Source organism: Cherax quadricarinatus, chromosome 45, assembly GCF_038502225.1.
Source record: "Cherax quadricarinatus isolate ZL_2023a chromosome 45, ASM3850222v1, whole genome shotgun sequence".
NCBI classification, from domain to species: domain Eukaryota; kingdom Metazoa; phylum Arthropoda; class Malacostraca; order Decapoda; family Parastacidae; genus Cherax; species Cherax quadricarinatus.
The window spans coordinates 7,462,148-7,477,147 of record NC_091336.1 but is presented as its reverse complement, the minus strand read 5'-3'; the positions used below and the strand labels follow the sequence as shown (position 1 = coordinate 7,477,147).

The 15,000-nt window shown below is 50.0% G+C and overlaps 1 long non-coding RNA gene across 1 annotated transcript in view; it reads right to left on the bottom strand.

The window, feature by feature from the left end:
* The window catches only part of LOC128694874 (uncharacterized), a 78,635-nt gene that overhangs the window by 4,065 nt on the left and 59,570 nt on the right, over positions 1 to 15,000 (bottom strand). Inside the window, exon 2 of the long non-coding RNA XR_008407909.2 lies at positions 7,542 to 7,699. This is a non-coding gene — a long non-coding RNA (uncharacterized lncRNA). The remainder of the gene's footprint in view (positions 1 to 7,541; positions 7,700 to 15,000) is intronic.

Here is a 15,000-nt window from a genome sequence, read left to right as displayed (position 1 = left end):
GTGGACGGGTGTGGGTAGCATCCTGGGTGTTAGTGGACTGGTGTGGGTCGCATCCTGGGTGTTAGTGGACTGGTGTGGGTCGCATCCTGGGTGTTAGTGGACTGGTGTGGGTCACATCCTAGGTGTTAGTGGACTGCTGTGGGTCGCATCCTGGGTGTTAGTGGACTGGTGTGGGTCGCATCCTGGGTGTTAGTGGACTGGTGTGGGTCACATCCTGGGTGTTAGTGGACTGGTGTGGGTCGCATCCTGGGTGTTAGTGGACTGGTGTGGGTCGCATCCTGGGTGTTAGTTGACTGGTGTGGGTCACATCCTGGGTGTTAGTGGACTGGTGTGGGTCACATCCTGGGTGTTAGTGGACTGGTGTGGGTCGCATCCTGGGTGTTAGTGGACTGGTGTGGGTCACATCCTGGGTGTTAGTGGACTGGTGTGGGTCGCATCCTGGGTGTTAGTGGACTGGTGTGGGTCGCATCCTGGGTGTTAGTGGACTGGTGTGGGTCGCATCCTGGGTGTTAGTGGACTGGTGTGGGTCGCATCCTGGGTGTTAGTGGACTGGTGTGGGTCGCATCCTGGGTGTTAGTGGACTGGTGTGGGTCGCATCCTGGGTGTTAGTGGACTGCTGTGGGTCGCATCCTGGGTGTTAGTGGACTGGTGTGGGTCGCATCCTGGGTGTTAGTGGACTGGTGTGGGTCACATCCTGGGTGTTAGTGGACTTGTGTGGGTCGCATCCTGGGTGTTAGTGGACTGGTGTGGGTCACATCCTGGGTGTTAGTGGACTGGTGTGGGTCGCATCCTGGGTGTTAGTGGACTGGTGTGGGTCGCATCCTGGGTGTTAGTGGACTGGTGTGGGTCACATCCTGGGTGTTAGTGGACTGGTGTGGGTAGCATCCTGGGTGTTAGTGGACTGGTGTGGGTCGCATCCTGGGTGTTAGTGGACTGGTGTGGGTCGCATCCTGGGTGTTAGTGGACTGGTGTGGGTCACATCCTGGGTGTTAGTGGACTGGTGTGGCTCGCATCCTGGGTGTTAGTGGACTGGTGTGGGTCACATCCTGGGTGTTAGTGGACTGGTGTGGGTCGCATCCTGGGTGTTAGTGGACTGGTGTGGGTCGCATCCTGGGTGTTAGTGGACTGGTGTGGGTCACATCCTGGGTGTTAGTGGACTGGTGTGGGTCGCATCCTGGGTGTTAGTGGACTGGTGTGGGTCGCATCCTGGGTGTTAGTGGACTGGTGTGGGTCGCATCCTGGGTGTTAGTGGACTGGTGTGGGTCGCATCCTGGGTGTTAGTGGACTGGTGTGGGTCGCATCCTGGGTGTTAGTGGACTGGTGTGGGTCACATCCTGGGTGTTAGTGGACTGGTGTGGGTCACATCCTGGGTGTTAGTGGACTGGTGTTGGTCGCATCCTGGGTGTTAGTGGACTGGTGTGGGTCACATCCTGGGTGTTAGTGGACTGGTGTGGGTCGCATCCTGGGTGTTAGTGGACTGGTGTGGGTCGCATCCTGGGTGTTAGTGGACTGGTGTGGGTCGCATCCTGGGTGTTAGTGGACTGGTGTGGGTCGCATCCTGGGTGTTAGTGGACTGGTGTGGGTCGCATCCTGGGTGTTAGTGGACTGGTGTGGGTCGCATCCTGGGTGTTAGTGGACTGGTGTGGGTCGCATCCTGGGTGTTAGTGGACTGGTGTGGGTCACCTCCTGGGTGTTAGTGGACTGGTGTGGGTCGCATCCTGGGTGTTAGTGGACTGGTGTGGGTCGCATCCTGGGTGTTAGTGGACTGGTGTGGGTCGCATCCTGGGTGTTAGTGGACTGGTGTGGGTCACATCCTGGGTGTTAGTGGACTGGTGTGGGTCGCATCCTGGGTGTTAGTGGACTGGTGTGGGTCGCATCCTGGGTGTTAGTGGACTGGTGTGGGTCGCATCCTGGGTGTTAGTGGACTGGTGTGGGTCGCATCCTGGGTGTTAGTGGACTGGTGTGGGTCGCATCCTGGGTGTTAGTGGACTGGTGTGGGTCGCATCCTGAGTGTTAGTGGACTGGTGTGGGTCACATCCTGGGTGTTAGTGGACTGGTGTGGGTCGCATCCTGGGTGTTAGTGGACTGGTGTGGGTCGCATCCTGGGTGTTAGTGGACTGGTGTGGGTCGCATCCTGGGTGTTAGTGGACTGGTGTGTGTCGCATCCTGGGTGTTAGTGGACTGGTGTGGGTTGCATCCTGGGTGTTAGTGGACTGGTGTGGGTCACATCCTGGGTGTTAGTGGACTGGTGTGGGTCGCATCCTGGGTGTTAGTGGACTGGTGTGGGTCGCATCCTGGGTGTTAGTGGACTGGTGTGGGTCGCATCCTGGGTGTTAGTGGACTGGTGTGGGTCGCATCCTGGGTGTTAGTGGACTGGTGTGGGTCGCATCCTGGGTGTTAGTGGACTGGTGTGGGTCACATCCTGGGTGTTAGTGGACTGGTGTGGGTCGCATCCTGGGTGTTAGTGGACTGGTGTGGGTCGCATCCTGGGTGTTAGTGGACTGGTGTGGGCCACATCCTGGGTGTTAGTGGACTGGTGTGGGTCGCATCCTGGGTGTTAGTGGACTGGTGTCGGTCACATCCTGGGTGTTAGTGGACTGGTGTGGGTCGCATCCTGGGTGTTAGTGGACTGGTGTGGGTCGCATCCTGGGTGTTAGTGGACTGGTGTGGGTCGCATCCTGGGTGTTAGTGGACTGGTGTGGGTCGCATCCTGGGTGTTAGTGGACTGGTGTGGGTCGCATCCTGGGTGTTAGTGGACTGGTGTGGGTCACATCCTGGGTGTTAGTGGACTGGTGTGGGTCGCATCCTGGGTGTTAGTGGACTGGTGTGGGTCGCATCCTGGGTGTTAGTGGACTGGTGTGGGTCGCATCCTGGGAGTTAGTGGACTGGTGTGGGTCGCATCCTGGGTGTTAGTGGACTGGTGTGGGTCGCATCCTGGGTGTTAGTGGACTGGTGTGGGTCGCATCCTGGGTGTTAGTGGACTGGTGTGGGTCGCATCCTGGGTGTTAGTGGACTGGTGTGGGTCGCATCCTGGGTGTTAGTGGACTGGTGTGGGTCACATCCTGGGTGTTAGTGGACTGGTGTGGGTCGCATCCTGGGTGTTAGTGAACTGGTGTGGGTCGCATCCTGGGTGTTAGTGGACTGGTGTGGGTCGCATCCTGGGTGTTAGTGGACTGGTGTGGGTCGCATCCTGGGTGTTAGTGGACTGGTGTGGGTCGCATCCTGGGTGTTAGTGGACTGGTGTGGGTCGCATCCTGGGTGTTAGTGGACTGGTGTGGGTCGCATCCTGGGTGTTAGTGGACTGGTGTGGGTCGCATCCTGGGTGTTAGTGGACTGGTGTGGGTCGCATCCTGGGTGTTAGTGGACTGGTGTGGGTCGCATCCTGGGTGTTAGTGGACTGGTGTGGGTCGCATCCTGGGTGTTAGTGGACTGGTGTGGGTCGCATCCTGGGTGTTAGTGGACTGGTGTGGGTCGCATCCTGGGTGTTAGTGAACTGGTGTGGGTCGCATCCTGGGTGTTATTGGACTGGTGTGGGTAGCATCCTGGATGTTAGTGGACTGGTGTGGGTCGCATCCTGGGTGTTAGTGGACTGGTGTGGGTCGCATCCTGGGTGTTAGTGAACTGGTGTGGGTCGCATCCTGGGTGTTAGTGGACTGGTGTGGGTAGCATCCTGGATGTTAGTGGACTGGTGTGGGTAGCATCCTGGATGTTAGTGGACTGGTGTGGGTCGCATCCTGGGTGTTAGTGGACTGGTGTGGGTAGCATCCTGGATGTTAGTGGACTGGTGTGGGTAGCATCCTGGGTGTTAGTGGACTGGTGTGGGTCGCATCCTGGGTGTTAGTGGACTGGTGTGGGTCGCATCCTGGATGTTAGTGGACTGGTGTGGGTCGCATCCTGGGTGTTAGTGAACTGGTGTGGGTCGCATCCTGGGTGTTAGTGGACTGGTGTGGGTAGCATCCTGGATGTTAGTGGACTGGTGTGGGTAGCATCCTGGATGTTAGTGGACTGGTGTGGGTCGTATCGTGGGACAAAATTCACCTAATTTGCCCGAATTGCTCAGCATAACAAGCGGCTTTGTATGTAGTAGTATGTGAGTGATGTCAGCTACGGTCTGTACACCTTGTACATGTACTTGTAGAAACAAAGATAGCATTGTTAATTATATTTAAGCATACAAACAGAGGTACAAAAAATACAGGTAAGAGCAGCATGCCAAAGCCACTTATATGCATAGCATTACGGGCTGGCTTAAAATTAACTTAAGATTAACTAAGCAATGATGAAATCAGTGGTAAGACATTATTGTAAACAGATAACTATAAAGCACAAATGAGTATTACAAAGACAGGTCATATGGTTGCTTGCATTGTTGTACATTCAGTCGAATGGAGTATTCTGTTAGGTAATGTATTTAAAAAAATAATAAAGTTAGATTGGGTCCTAGGTTTAACATTTGTGTGATATAATTGTGAGTAACATATTGGATATACAGTTTATAAGTTTCAGTTATTCAGTATTTATTTGGTTTTGAGTGAGTAAGTGATCTTTGAGAAGAGACTTGAATTTATAAACAGGTAGTGTTTCTTTTATATTTACAGGTAATGAATTCCAGATTTTAGGGCCTTTTATGTGCATTGAGTTTTTGCATAGTGTGAGATGGACACGAGGAACATCAAAGAGTGATCTGTGCCTTGTGTTATGGTCATGTGTTCTGTTGAGGTTGGCAAGGAGATGTTTGAGGGGAGGGTTAATATCAGAGTTAAGTGTTCTATGTATGTAATAGGTGCAATAATAAGTATGGATGTTTTGTATGGTGAGTAGGTTTAGTGTATTGAATATTGGTGGAGTGTGCTGTCTGTAGTGAGAATTTGTTATCATTCTAACTGCAGCCTTTTGTTGGGTAATTAGTGGTCTGAGATGGTTAATTGTTGTTGAGCTCCATGCACAAATTCCATAGGTGAGATAGGGGTAAATAAGAGAGTGATATAGGGCCAGGAGGGCTGACTGTGGAACATAGTACCGTATCTTCGATAGTATGCCTACAGTCTTGGAAATTTTCTTAGAAATTTGTTGTATATGTGTATGAAATTTGAGTCTATTATCGAGGTGGATTCCTAGGAATTTTCCCTCTGTTAGCTTTGTGATAGGTGATCTGTTTATCGTTATCTTAAGAGGGACATCTGTAGCTCTGTTACCAAACTGAATGAAGTAGGTTTTGTCAATGTTTAGTGTAAGTTTGTTAGTCCTCATCCAGGTAGATATTTTCTGTAATTCGGTGTTTACAGTATTGGCTAGCGCAGTGGTTCCCAAACTGGGGGTAAATTACCCCCTGGGGGTAATTTAACCATTTTTGGGGGTAATGGAGGGGTGACAGAAAAAAAGTTATGAATTCTGAAAATCAAGAAAACAATGCGGTACCCGGTATGAGGATTATTGTTAACTTTGTCTTAGTATATAAAGTTGTAAAGTAAACCTATTATAAGTAAGTAATAAAGTTAAACCAAATAACAATAAACATCAAAAACTAATATACAGTATTAGAAAAGAAGAAATATATAGCTAAGTGTGTGGAAACCCAAAAGAATTTTGACAAGTATGCTTCAGGACAAAAGTCACTCAGTAGCCCAGATCGACCTGTCCAGTACGCGTCACTCACTTCCTGAGGCTGCCTCTATTTCACACTGTCAGTTTATCTGTGAGCATCAGCCGAGGTAGACATAAGCTGGTATGAAGCCAAGAATTCCTAAACTAGCTTCAAGTATGCAACTCCATCCATCCCACTGATGTTCTTGACATCTTTGGTAATAGTCATTAGAGATGCACAATGTTCAAATACAATAAATAAAAGAAAATATCTCAAGTGTTTTAATTTAGCCATATATATCAATAATAACAACATTTTGTGAAAGGGGTAACATGCTTTATGTGGCATGTTAAATTGGGTAACAAGCTGAAAAAGTTTGGGAACCACTGGGCCGCCGCTAGCGTGACTGGGTTCGGGTGAGAGAAGACGTATGTAGTGTCATCTGCAAAAAGTGTGGGTTTGAGTAATTGTGAAGCATTTGGTAGGTCATTTATGTATAGGAGAAAGAGAAGAGGGCCAAGGACACTATTATTATTATTATTATTATTATTATTATTATTATTATTATTATTATTATTATTATTATTATTATTATTATTATTATTAATTATTGTTTTTAATAATATTTTCAATAATAATAATATTATTATTATTGCTATTTCATTACTCTTAGGTATAATATATATATATATATATATATATATATATATATATATATATATATATATATATATATATATATATATATATATATATATATATATATATATATATATATATATATATATATATATATATATATATATATATATATATATATATATGTCGTGCCGAATATGTGAAACTGGTCAGTTAGCAAGAACTCATTTAAAATTAAGTCCTTTCGAAAATTTTCTCTTATACGTTTAAAAATATATTTTTTTCATAAACGTTCATGTAAAAATTTTTAATTTTGCACCAAAAGAATTTTAGAAAACTTACCTAACCTTATTATAACAAGAACAATTTATTTTAGCCTAACCCAGTGAAATATGTTTTTTTCGTTAGGTTCAGAATGATTTTGGCGAAATTATTGCATACACAAATTTTCACTTGTCCTATATGGCAAGATGAACGTTGTTATTTAAGCCAAGATCGCAAGTTCTGCCTATTCGCCACGACATATATATATATATATATATATATATATATATATATATATATATATATATATATATATATATATATATATATATATATATATATACTTAGAATTCGCAAGAACAGGCGAAATATCCAAAATCACTGATCTCTGGCGTAAGGAGTCTCGAACCTACAAACCTTCGAACAAGGTACGCAGTTCTTTATCGACCGTACCACAATAGACCAACTGAGGCCTGAGCTTGCTATCACCTGCAGCTCACAAGACTGCCATCCCCACTAGCCCCTTTGGGGCGGGGCAGATGGAAGACCAGAGGCCTAGCTTCTCCCTACGAGCCCTGTGAGGGCGGGGACTGTGGCTAGGCCTGAGGACAGTTGGTCCCAAAGATGAGGGGGTACTTGTACCTCCTCCCATGGGAAGACTTAGGTCTCGAGATAGTCCCCAGATAGGGAGCCAAGGCCGGGTCACTACTACTTGGAAAAGACCCGGGCCGGTAGAGTACCGGCGAATAAAAAAAAAATACCTTGGCGCCCAGCTCATGCTAGACGTTTTGATCCAAGGCAGCCACCTTTCAGGCAGGTGGCTTTCAGCTTATCATCTCATCCCCTGCATGCATCGACCGGCATTCGCCTGTTCTTGCTAATTCTAAGCATTGTAAAAATGTCTAGTCGGTCGATGCATGCAGAGGATGAGATGAAAAGCTGTAAGCCTCCTGCCTGAAAGTTGGCTGCCTTGGATCAAAACGTCTATTTCCAGTCTGGAATTTCTCGTATCTATAGTCATAAGTTTCCATGTTGATTTCTATAGGTAACATACCTGGGAGGAGACTATGGTAGAATGGTGGAGAAGAAGGAATGGTAGAGTGAAGGACTTGAAACTGTAATTTAGACTTGTGGGGCAAGTGGAAACACAGGTGTCAGACTCAGGTATCAGACTCAGGTGTCAGACTCACTTCTTGAACGATTAACGAATACCTGAAACTCATAAAAAAACAGTTACCTTAACGAATAAATAATAATAATAATAATAATAATAATAATAATAATAATAATAATAATAATAATAATAATAATAATAATAATAATAATAATAATAATTATTATTATTATTATTATTATTATTATTATTATTATTATTATTATTATTATTATTATTATTTCCATGTCACCAGTTCACCACCAGTCAAAAATAATATATACACCAAGAGAGTCATACACCTGACAGTATACATACACCAAGAGAGTCAGTATATATCCTGGACTACTCAGATCATCACATAAACAACACAGAACATTCCATCAAAGTCACATTCAATCACATTCAGTCTATGTTGGTAACTTACTAAGTTTTATCATTCTAAGAAGTGTACATGTACAATATTGTCCTGGGACAACCCGATCTGAACACTTCCGACTCTTATTGATGCAAAGTTTGTATTTAGTGATGAGTTCTACTCCCGGACTATTCATATGGTAATGGAGAATCACATTTTTTGTTCTAATCCACAGTAGAGGAACGAGGCTGGTGATGCAGATGTGTGGAATAGATGGTAAGTTGTTAAAAAGAATAGTTTTAAGTTGTTGATGTAGTTCAGGTTAGGAGAGAGAGAGGAAATATATTTTTTTTCGGTCAGAACAAGTGCTATGGAAGGTGTTGAAAGAGAATTGTTGGGATGAGTTTTAGGGTTAAAATGATTGTGATATAATATGAAAGCTGTCATAGTTGCTCTTTGCTGATGATACTGTTTTTTTGGGGGAAAGATACTCAGTAGAAAGTGCAGATGATGGTATAGTAGGTAGGAGAATGTGAGCAAGACTTTTAGAGGCTGGAATGTGAGCATCCAGCAGGCATGGGGGAGCGTGCTATATCAGAGTGATTAGAGACAGGTGCTTTTTGGGTTTCAACGTGCTGTTCGAGTGAGACCAAGGGAACATATACGAAACCAGATTGGAGGCAAAAAAAAAAAAAAAAAAAAAAAAATCCAACTACCTCCTAACCCAGGGTCCTCCTTTTCATCCTCCTCCTCTTCCTAATTTTCTCTTCCTGCTTGTGAATCTCACCTGCTTCCTACTCTTCCTGCTGCTGCTAATACTCCTCCTCCTCCTACCACAAGACACTACAGAGTTACAAGCAACACAGCTGTTAAGAAGGGTCAGATTGCTTTCCCCACCCAGACTGCACTTCTATATACATATATTTTTAACCCAGAATTTCACTCTGACCTTCTCGTTCTTGACACTGCCATCAACACTACTTGCTTTGTATTTTGCTCCTCGTGCAGAGCAGAGCTTTTGTTCCTAACTTACAAGTTCCAGCCTTCACCACATCTTACAATAATCATTCATACAAGTTTTTTATAAAATAATAATAATAATAATAATAATAATAATAATAATAATAATAATAATAATAATAATAATAATAATAATAATAATAATAATAATAATAATAATAATAATAATACCCATTCATGTCCGATGTCATGTCCGATGTTACATCCCTAAGCATGTCGACAAGCACCTCGAAGGCCACTTGCAGAGGTCACCGGACCCAGCTGTTTGTGACTTCTTTCTTTGATGATACATGAAGAGCACAGGTTACGTACTACTACTTCCTGCAACCCTCTAGGAGCCGAAAATTTTGATCACCGAAGCAGTTCGCATGATAACACCAGATATGCTGTATAGTGTCTGGACCGAACTGGACTATCACATCGATGTTTACCGAGCAACCAGAAGAGCGCACATTGAGTGCCTTTAATGCTACCCGATACCACATGAAACTGAACGAAATCCTGCATCTGAAGCTACTAACTGTAAAAGATTATTAAAATAGAGTTACACGTTATACCTGTTTGAAATCAGGGAGCGTTTTTGTGGCCATTTTATATATATATATATATATATATATATATATATATATATATATATATATATATATATATATATATATATATATATATATATATATATATATATATATATATATATAATATATATATATATATATATATATATATATATATATATATATATATATATATATATATATATATATATATATATATATATATATATATATATATATATATATATATATATATATATATATAAAAGTTCAAAATTTGTACCTCGTTACCTATTTATTCTTCTTTGCTATTCCTCCTCTTTCTGCTGCTGTTCTTCCTCTACTCACTATCAGATGGTAACCCCATTCACTGTTTAAATCTCTCTCTCTCTCTCTCTCTCTCTCTCTCTCTCTCTCTCTCTCTCTCTCTCTCTCTCTCTCTCTCTCTCTCTCACTTATCTCTCACCAAGGACTGGCAGCAGCACACCTATCAGCCTTTCTTTTCTCCCTGATTTCTTCCCTCCCTCCCTCTCTCCCTCTCTCCCTCTCTCCCTCCCTCCCTCCCTCCCTCTCCTTCATTCCTCCTCTCATTCCATTACTATCTCCCATCCCATGCCTTGGTGAAGGAAAAGGAAGGGATAAGGGAGGTGGGAAAAAGGGAGAGAAAAAGAAGGGAGGAGGATAAAAAGGGAGGGGGAGGGGAAGGTAAAGTGGGGGAGGGAAGGGAGAGAAGGGAGGGAGGGAAGGGAGGGAGGGAAGGGGTTTGTCAGTGGAAATTCATTTTTTAATTAAACTGGTGAATTCAAGAGGAGGGAGAGAGGCTGCCAGGATGCTATTTACATACTATTACTGACGCTTACTTCTTGCTAGTTGTTGGTGAGTCTTACACGTGTCTCCTGCCCTCCCCTGCCCTCCCGACTGCCCTTATAATCTCTCTCTTGCCCTCTATCCTCTCCTACTCTCCTTATACCCCTCCCACCCTCCTGCTGTCCCACCTGCTCTCCCTTCACCCGTCCTTATAACCTCCCTCCAACCCTACATCCTGTCTTCATGCCCTCCCTACTGCCCTCCATCTTGCCCCCCACTGCCCTCCATCTTGCCCTCCACACTGCCCTCCATCTTGCCCTCCCCACTGCCCTCCATCTTGCCCCCCCCACTACCCTCCATCTTGCCCTCCCGACTGCCCTCCATCTTGCCCTCCCTACTGCCCTCAATCTTGCCCCCCACTGCCCTCCATCTTGCCCTCCCCACTGCCCACCATCTTGCCCTCCCCACTGCCCACCATCTTGCCCTCCCCACTGCCCACCATCTTGCCCTCCCCACTGCCCACCATCTTGCCCTCCCCACTGCCCACCATCTTGCCCTCCCCACTGCCCACCATCTTGCCCTCCCCACTGCCCTCCATCTTGCCCTCCCCACTGCCCTCCATCTTGCTCTCCCCACTGCCCTCCATCTTGCCCTCCCCAGTGCCCTCCATCTTGCCCTCCCCACTGCCCTCCATCTTGCTCTAACCACTGCCAACCATCTTGCTCTCCCCACTGCCCTCCATCTTGCCCTCCCCACTGCCCTCCATCTTGCTCTCCCCACTGCCCTCCATCTTGCCCTCCCCAGTGCCCACCATCTTGCCCTCCCCACTGCCCTCCATCTTGCCCTCCCCACTGCCCACCATCTTGCCCTCCCCACTGCCCACCATCTTGCCCTCCCCACTGCCCTCCATCTTGCCCTCCCAACTGCCCACCATCTTGCCCTCCCAACTGCCCACCATCTTGCCCTCCCCACTGCCCACCATCTTGCCCTCCCCACTGCCCTCCATCTTGCCCTCTCCACTGCCCTCCATCTTGCTCTCCCCACTGCCCTCCATCTTGCCCTCCCCACTGCACTCCATCTTGCTCTCCCCACTGCCCACCATCTTGCCCTCCCCACTGCCCACCATCTTGCCCTCCCCACTGCCCTCCATCTTGCCCTCCCCACTGCCCTCCATCTTGCCCTCCCCACTGCCCTCCATCTTGCCCTCCCCACTGCTCTCAATCTTGCCCTCCCCAGTGCCCACCATCTTGCCCTCCCCACTGCCCTCCACCTTGCTCTAACCACTGCCAACCATCTTGCTCTCCCCACTGCCCTCCATCTTGCCCTCCCCACTGCTCACCATCTTGCCCTCCCACTGCCCTCCATCTTGCCCTCCCCACTGCATACCATCTTGCCCTCCCCACTGCCCACCATCTTGCCCTCCCCACTGCCCTCCATCTTGCCCTCCCCACTGCCCACCGTCTTGCCCTCCCCACTGCCCTCCATCTTGCCCTCCCCACTGCTCTCAATCTTGCCCTCCCCAGTGCCCACCATCTTGCCCTCCCCACTGCCCTCCATCTTGCTCTAACCACTGCCAACCATCTTGCTCTCCCCACTGCCCTCCATCTTGCCCTCCCCACTGCTCACCATCTTGCCCTCCCACTGCCCTCCATCTTGCCCTCCCCACTGCATACCATCTTGCCCTCCCCACTGCCCACCATCTTGCCCTCCCCACTGCCCTCCATCTTGCCCTCCCCACTGCCCACCGTCTTGCCCTCCCCACTGCCCTCCATCTTGCCCTCCCCACTGCCCACCATCTTGCCCTCCCTACTGCTACCCCACCATCTTGCCCTCCCCACAGCCCACCATCTTGCCCTCCCCACTGCCCTCCATCTTGCCCTCCCCACTGCCCTCCATCTTGCTCTCCCCACTGCCCTCCATCTTGCCCTCCCCACTGCACTCCATCTTGCTCTCCCCACTGCCCACCATCTTGCCCTCCCCACTGCCCACCATCTTGCCCTCCCCACTGCCCTCCATCTTGCCCTCCCCACAGCCCTCCATCTTGCCCTCCCCACTGCCCACCATCTTGCCCTCCCCACTGCTCTCAATCTTGCCGTCCCCAGTGCCCACCATCTTGCCCTCCCCACTGCCCTCCATCTTGCTCTAACCACTGCCAACCATCTTGCTCTCCCCACTGCCCTCCATCTTGCCCTCCCCACTGCCCACCATCTTGCCCTCCCCACTGCCCCCCATCTTGCCCGCCCCACTGCATACCATCTTGCCCTCCCCACTGCCCACCATCTTGCCCTCCCCACTGCCCTCCATCTTGCCCTCCCCACTGCCCACCGTCTTGCCCTCCCCACTGCCCTCCATCTTGCCCTCCCCACTGCCCTCCATCTTGCCCTCCCCACTGCTCACCATCCTGCCCTCCCCACTGCCCACCATCTTGCCCTCCCCACTGCCCACCATCTTGCCCTCCCCACTGCCCACCATCTTGCCCTCCCCACTGCCCTCCATCTTGCCCTCCCCACTGCCCTCCATCTTGCCCTCCCCACTGCTCACCATCTTGCCCTCCCCACTGCCCTCTATCTTGCCCTTCCCACTGCCCACCATCTTGCCCTCCCCACTGCCCACCATCTTGCCCTCCCCACTGCCCTCCATCTTGCCCTCCCCACTGCCCACCATCTTGCAATCCCCACTGCCCACCATCTTGCCCTCCCCACTGCCCACCATCTTGCCCTCCCCACTGCCCTCCATCTTGCCCTCTCCACTGCCCACCATCTTGCCCTCCCCACTGCCCACCATCTTGCCATCCACACTGCCCTCCATCTTGCCCTCCCCACTGCCCACCATGTTGCCCTCCCCACTGCTCACCATCTTGCCCTCCCCACTGCCCTCCATCTTGCCCTTCCTATTGCCCACCATCTTGCCCTCCCCACTGCCCACCATCTTGCCCTCCCCACTGCCCACCATCTTGCCCTCCCCACTGCCCTCCATCTTGCCCTCCCACTGCCCTCCATCTTGCCCTCCCCACTGCTCACCATCTTGCCCTCCCCACTGCCCTCCATCTTGCCCTCCCCACTGCCCACCATCTTGCCCTCCCCACTGCCCACCATCTTGCCCTCCCCACTGCCCTCCATCTTGCCCTCCCCACTGCCCATTATCTTGCCCTTCCCACTGCCCTCCATCTTGCCCTCCCCACTGCCCACCATCTTGCCCTCCCCACTGCCCTCCATCTTGCCCTCCCCACTGCCCACCATCTTGCCCTCCACACTGCCCTCCGTCTTGCCCTCCACACTGCCTTCCATCTTGCCCTCCACACTGCCCTCCATCTTGCCCTCCACACTGCCCTCCATCTTGCCCTCCCCACTGCCCTCCATCTTGCCCTCCACACTGCCCTCCATCGTGCCCTCCACACTGCCCTCCATCTTGCCCTCCACACTGCCCTCCATCTTGCCCTCCACACTGCCCTCCATCTTGCCCTCCACACTGCCCTCCATCTTGCCCTCCACACTGCCATCCATCTTGCCCTCCACACTGCCCTCCATCTTGCCCTCCACACTGCCCTCCATCTTGCCCTCCACACTGCCCTCCATCTTGCCCTCCACACTGCCCTCCATCTTGCCCTCCACACTGCCCTCCATCTTGCCCTCCACACTGCCTTCCATCTTGCCCTCCACACTGCCATCCATCTTGCCCTCCACACTGCCCTCCATCTTGCCCTCCCAACTGCCCTCCATCTTGCCCTCCACACTGCCCTCCATCTTGCCCACCCCACTGCCCACCATCTTGCCCTCCCCACTGTCCTCCATCTTGCCCTCCACACTGCCCTCCATCTTGCCCTCCACACTGCCCTCCATCTTGCCCTCCACACTGCCCTCCATCTTGCCCTCCCCACTGCCCTCCATCTTGCCCTCCACACTGCCCTCCATCTTGCCCTCCACACTGCCCTCCATCTTGCCCTCCACACTGCCCTCCATCTTGCCCTCCACACTGCCCTCCATCTTGCCCTCCACACTGCCCTCCATCTTGCCCTCCACACTGCCATCCATCTTGCCCTCCACACTCCCCTCCATCTTGCCCTCCACACTGCCCTCCATCTTGCCCTCCACACTGCCCTCCATCTTGCCCTCCACACTGCCCTCCATCTTGCCCTCCACACTGCCCTCCATCTTGCCCTCCACACTGCCCTCCATCTTGCCCTCCACACTGCCCTCCATCTTGCCCTCCCCACTGCCCTCCATCTTGCCCTCCACACTGCCCTCCATCTTGCCCTCCCCACTGCCCACCATCTTGCCCTCCCACTGCCCTCCATCTTGCCCTCCACACTGCCCTCCATCTTGCCCTCCACACTGCCCTCCATCTTGCCCTCCACACTGCCATCCATCTTGCCCTCCACACTGCCATCCATCTTGCCCTCCACACTGCCATCCATCTTGCCCTCTATGCCCTCCATCTTGCCCTCCACACTGCCATCCATCTTGCCCTCTACACTGCCCTCCATCTTGCCCTCCACACTGCCCTCCATCTTCCCTCCACACTGCCATCCATCTTGCCCTCCACACTGCCCACCATCTTGCCCTCCACACTGCCCTCCATCTTGCCCTCCACACTGCCCTCCATCTTGCCCTCCACACTGCCC